The following is a 6,526-nucleotide window of genomic DNA, read 5'->3' as shown; positions in this document are numbered from 1 at the left end:
GTTTGTGATTAAGAAATCAAAGAATTGTTGTAATAGTAATGGAAATGCGTTGTAGAACATAAAAAGGCATTCACAACAATCTAGGTAATCTGCAACAACAATAAGGAAATATATACAAGAAGTAGAACAACACACAAAAAGGAGACACGTAGCACCTGATCAGAAGAGCAGGCCCAGCTCTCTGATCAGGGCTGCGTTTACTCACAACCGAAGATAGAACAACAAAGCATTTATATTTTATTAATCTAAAGAAAAACTGTTACAATACATATCCTGGTATGGCTAACCCTTCGCATAGGAACGATCCATCTTTTATATGATATAGGGGGGTGATAACATCTTCCCCAAAACCTGGCAACTACATGCCCAAAAATATACATCAGTTCAAAACAACACTAGTGCCAAGAGAGAGAGAACAAAAATGATCCAAAATGGATTGGAAACAGCTGCAAGTTGGTTATGTTGTTTTAGCGCTACTGAACGACTATTTTGAATCGTAGAACTGTCACTATATGTTGGGATATCAACATCGATTCTCCAGAAATCTGTGGACATAACAAGTTTTAGTCGCTCACATAGGTAAAACCCTCGTTACTTTACTTCATTAATTAAATATTCCAAGAGACAGAGAAAGGAGGGTTACCCCATAGGTTTAGCATAATAGATACACATTAATGAGTGCAAAAAGGATGAAAATATGAGTGGAAATGTAGGGAAAAGGTAAGAATATTTGGTGCCCAACAATTGTCACCATCCGTGTTGACTACTCTGTCAGACTTAGACAAACGTTTTTCATGAACCTAGTTATATCAACTGTCACACTCGTCTCGAACTGATCCGTGAGTGTTGTTCATGTTATCTTACCTTGTATGTTGTGATTGTCACAATTGTGTCAACTGCTCTACCGGAAGCTGTGCATGTCCTTTGTGTTGTGTGTTCCTAGCTGATTTGGGACTGATCTCTTTCAACCTGGAACTCACCTTCACCTTCCTCTCTCTTTCAAGTGTTGGAGCCTCTCACACTCATTCCTTGACTCACTACTTCAGTCACACCCTTGCTATTGACAAACTTATCTTACTTACCTCTGTGTGACATTGTGGTCAAGGAATTACCTTATGACCCACTTGTGGGACTCCTACACCAAATGGTCTGAGGTCTAATTAGGACTTCTTACCGGGGAGATCCCCTTGACATGTTGGTAGGTCCATCACTGTCAACATTTTTGGCGCTAGAAGGAGGGCCTGATGACAAGCAATGTCCTCTCATCCAGTTTTGAGCCTTTGCATATCTTTCATGGAGTCTTGAATTATTCTTCCCATGAGGTCTTTTTCGAATCATGAATATGTCTCCATCTCGGGGAAGCTTTTCAATCTCTTCTCCACTCACACATATGACGGTGAAGGCGAGGTTGCCTGGTCTAAGCACTTACATAACTTTATTTCCATGATTTATGAGGAAGATGAGTTTACTAATGAAAAGGCCAATTTGCTGCTTGCATTCACAATTCGCAAATATCCATCTCGTTGGGTGCTCAGCCTACTGACTAGCACCGTGCACTCATGTGAGCACTTATGTGATCTTATTGAGACACTTTCTATCATTTTGATCCAGACCATCTTGACCAGAAACTATTACAGCAACGGAGGGCTCCACATGAATCCGTTATTGATTTTTGGTAGCGCTTTCGTGACTTGCAGTTTCAAGCTCCAGGGAGCGAGATGAGGTTCACTTATATTAGGACTAGTTCAAGTACTGTCTTAAGAAATCGGCCCATCCCAAGAGGAAGCTTGATATCAAGCTTCGCTCAACCTTCTTTGTTGATGGAACTGCGCAATCTCATGTGGGAGCAGGCACTGTCTCAACAGACTGTCCACCTCCCTCTCATTCAATAGTTCCACCATCACCCTTTGATGTTGAGGATCATTTTCACATAGATGTACAACCTTCACACCCTCCCAACATCACTCCAGACAATTTTCACATTGATTTGGTTGTGAGTCATTCAAGCTCTCATATGCATTATTTTTTTCGACCTCCATCTTTGTACCCAGGTGTTCCTCCAGATGATGTTGGCTTTTGTTCATCCATTCCAGACTCTTTACTTGTTGTGAATGAGGAACAACCCACTGAAGGAGTTGGTGTTGCACAACCAACATGCCTTGCCATTCACGAAGAGTATGAGTGGGAGCTTGAGCATCAACACTTGGCGAAGGATGACTCCCTTCCGTCCGAGCCCCCTATGTTCTTTCCTAACATCATTGGTGAACCTGCCATCCATGAATTTGCATGTGTGTCTTCATCCACGGATGCACCCATTGTTGATCTTTCTAAGGAAACACCATATGTTAGCCCATCATCCAACAATGGAGAGGACCAATCATTCATTGAAAATCCACTTGATCTTTCGTCTGCTCTTTCCAAAAACGCAGGGGGTGAACATCCTTCCTTCTCATCTACCCCTCTGTATGATTCCTCAAATCATGAGGATGCCGACCAACATCCTGAATTTTTTGATCTTGGTTGTCATGGTCTCTTCACCTCATCATCCAATCATGATGTTGATTCAGTCGTTATGAATGCATCTATGCCACTCGTCTACGAAGATCCATTTGTCAACGAAATCGAAACCCCACACACTGTCGAGGCACTTCAGCCTAAGCTGATGGTTATGTCAGGCCCTCGCTGTCCTGAGATTGGTTTCACTTCCAATCAGGAAATTTTTCAAACAATCAAGGCTCCTCATCACTCATATGTATGCACTCAAGGCCAATCTAACACTCAGATCACACTTCCTCCACTTGAACTGCACGATGCCATTGCTCATGCATTGGAGGAGTCTTATATTTCAAGAACTCGTGTGTGACGCAACTTATATTTCTTTCTTTCGTTTGCTTGCATGTCATAGTCAAGAGTGTTCTTGTGCTTCAAATTTGCATGTAGTGTCACACAACACCATGATAAGTCCATAGACTATCCGTCATGCACATGCACTCACTTATGTCCTGTGGGTAGTTTGAAACATGAAGTGTGGCTGCCTTCACCATTATATCTTTCTTGTATGCTGGTCCACACAAATCAGCTAGTCAGGACCAAGTCTTCACCCACATGGGTCTAACAATGCATCAGTGGCTACATTGGAAGTATCACTTCACGTGATTAGGCCCATTCACCATTAGTGTAGGAGTAGAAGTAGTGTTTGCTTTCAGTTGTTTGCTAGCATGCCTATTTGCTTACACGCTTTGTTTGCTTTTTTGTTTACCAGTTTCGCTTTCATTTTCTCTTCTGCTCTTAGTTCGCTTTGTTGATTGTTAGTTCGTTCACTTGTTTAGTTCATAGGTTAGTTTGCATAAAACTATGTGTGACTCATGAAATGAGTTCGGTAAAGTACAAGAACGTTTTTACAGCTACCATTACTTGGTTGTCTGTCATCTTACCTCTGTATTATGAACTTTTTACTCTTAGTCCATGATATGTCGAAGGAAAATACGTACTCCTCGAAGTGAACCTTGGAGTAAACACAACGCATGCGCACTAACTAGTGTCACCTTATCCTAGTCGATTGTTTTTGGGTTAACCCTTGCTAGCTCAGTCAAGTAGAGTAAGGTGAGGGGAAAAACCCTAACATGCACGTCAGAGATACGTTAAACTAATTCTCTCCTAGAACAACCTATTCTTCTCTCAATAAGTTGGGATCCCTCTTCCACCTTTGAAATGAATAAGTGTTATGCACAGTGAAAATGAAAAAAAATTAAAAGTCAAAAAAATTGAAAAGAAAAATGAATAAGGAAAAAGAAGAAATAGGATTCTTATGTAGGGATGTGATGGAAGTAACCCATCAGGGTATTGACCAGGCTTGCTGGCAGCAGAGCCATGCTTGTGTTCCTATGTGACTCCACCCGGGTACTGTCCAGGCCTGCTAACAGTGGAGCAACACCAGAGATGAAACTTAGACTCTGACGACTATACTTCTTATGCACTTATATACCTGTTGACCCCAATCGAAACAAATTTGTTGCCTTGGCTTGGAATGTGTGTCAATCGACCAAGAGTCTGGTAGATGTTACATCTTACAATCAAGCTAGTGTGAAGCTAAGATGAACTGAGAGCTGAACAATACTTCCGGAGGTGTTTAACTTGCTCTTAATGAACAAGGTCCATTCAAAGAGCTGGAGTTCTACGAGTGTGTCGCCAAGTGTTGTAGTGGCTACAACCACCCTCCAAAATTTTTCCTTAGCCTATTTTGGAGCCCCCCTACCAACTTTCATAGCATCTTGCCTTGCTTCATCAAGTCCTCAAGCTTCAGTGTCTTTCTTGCTCAATGGAAGCCTGTCGATAACAATTTGACCTTTTCTCCTCATAGGATGCTCATCCAAACTTGGTCAAACTATAAGCTGAGTAGCTTCCCAGTGAGTTTTTTGCATTTTTGGAGGGTAGCCAGCCTTCCCTCCCAGAATTGTGCAATTCCCTCTGATAGCCTGTTGGGCTCCAAGATTGTGGAATCCTGCTAGCCAACCCTCCCAACAAGATTTGCGCAATTTTTCGCATAAATAGGCAGCTTAGCCCAGGATTTTCATAAATCTAGGTAGCATTTAGCTGCTAGGCCAAGACATTATGCAATCCCCTTGGGCAATTAGCCCAACTTACTCTCAAGAATGCATATTTTTCTCCAGCAGTCAAGCAGTCTCTTTCATGTGCAGTTGAGTTGATCGGTTCCCTCTAGGACTGAGCAAAATAGAATTGCATACATAGGCGGCTTCTCCCAAGGCAACATCCAAAGGCATCCCTTGTTTTAGGGATCTACTTTTAGTAGTTGGAGGTTACATGCAAGGAGTGATTTTGAAACCTCCCTCCAAGTGTCACTTCCCCTAGATTTGTGGCGTGCACGTCATAAACTCAATGTTATCAAAAATCATCAATTGGACACTTCAAGTCTCATTCCTCACATCAACCTTGTAGCTTTAACATCCCACATCGCATCTAGGAGTAGTCAGCACATTCAGCTCAGCTATTTTGCGGTAAGCTCACTTCCTATGCCTTGTGTTTCATTTCTGTCGTTTTTTGTGTATTCACTTGTGTGAGTGTTATTTGCTTGATTTCTTTGGGTGCCTTTTGTCATTTACATATATTCTAGCTTGTCATGGCTCTGTTTCAATTTTCATTTCTATCTCAGTGTTGTCGCATGCATGAAACTGATTTGCACGGACGTTCGCCCAACTGGCGAACGGCCTCACCCACACACATGTTGACCTGTTCGCTCAATTTTCCATTCATGTTTTGCATGAATTGTCTAACACTTTTTCTATGACTTAGTGTTGCCATGCATTTCATCGACCAACTTGCTTTCAGTTGCTCATCAACGAGTCCAGCCAACCTTGGCTTGGTCTCTACCTTCACCAAGGCTTCATTACACAAAGTGGAGAAGGAAGGCTAACCTTCCTCTCCATATTTTCACATTCTGGCCCAGCACTAGCCTCCTGGACTGAAGTACGCATTTCTGAAGGTTAGTGGCTTTATGGCCCAAAAATTTGCACAAATCTGCCACTGGGCCAGCAGTCCTTCCCAGTTGGGATTGCTCATTGCACAATCCCAAAAGCCAATTGCCCAAATGGACTGTGCATTACATAGTTCCACCAATCAATCAGTTTCTCAGTAGCCTTGACTGTGCCTTGTGTAGTCTTGGTAGTCAGTCTCTCGACCTCCCGGTCAAAATTTCGCAACCATCATGATCATTCACCCAAGTATGTTGTTGATCTTGGTTTTCGACTGACAGATTGCCTATTATGAGAGTTGCTATGTCTCCAGGTATCATAGCTATTCATCTGCCTCTCAGTAGTACTGGTATGATGGTTTCCTAGAGAGCAAAGATGAAGACACCATTCTGAGCACACTTAGGGGTGCAGTCGATCAAGTGTCCATGGGCTTACCTACTCATGAAGACATCTAGTTTTTCATGGACATGGACATCAAGTAGTAGCATTATAGTGAGCAGCATCATGAACAACAAATGAATGCAACATATCGAATGTAGCAAACGCAGCAAATGAAGTGAACGCAACGAATGTAAGAGGAAGGTTGTTGACAACATAAGGGCGGAGCAAAGTTGCAAGATCACGAAGATCCACTGATAATTAAAGAAAATTTGGAGGTTCGAGCTATGAAGTGACGACGTGACATGAAGATCGCGTGAAGGCAGAAGATGGAACAAAGAAGGAGTTGCATGTGTTGAAGCAGCAATTCAGGAAGAACATGAAGATGCACAGGCAGTCTAATGAGTTGCAGCAGGAACAGGAACAACAAGGTGCACAAAATGCACTCACGGATGGAACTGTGCCAGTACAAGTTAAGGATCTATCCCAGCAGTTGACACCGAGCAAACATGGTGAGCAGTGTTGTTCATCGCATGTGAAGGATCCAACAACATGCATTTTGTTGAGCACACGCATGAAATCCAACCCATTCAACATACTCACCAAGGCAAAGACAACAAGCAAGTCCAACTGGGGCTAAACATGCACTTCGGCAAGTT

The sequence above is a fragment of the Pinus tabuliformis genome, chromosome 9 (genome assembly GCF_031772625.1).
Source record: "Pinus tabuliformis cultivar Carrire ecotype Pingquan chromosome 9, CPIR1, whole genome shotgun sequence".
Taxonomy (NCBI): domain Eukaryota; kingdom Viridiplantae; phylum Streptophyta; class Pinopsida; order Pinales; family Pinaceae; genus Pinus; species Pinus tabuliformis.
This window is presented reverse-complemented; position numbering follows the sequence as displayed.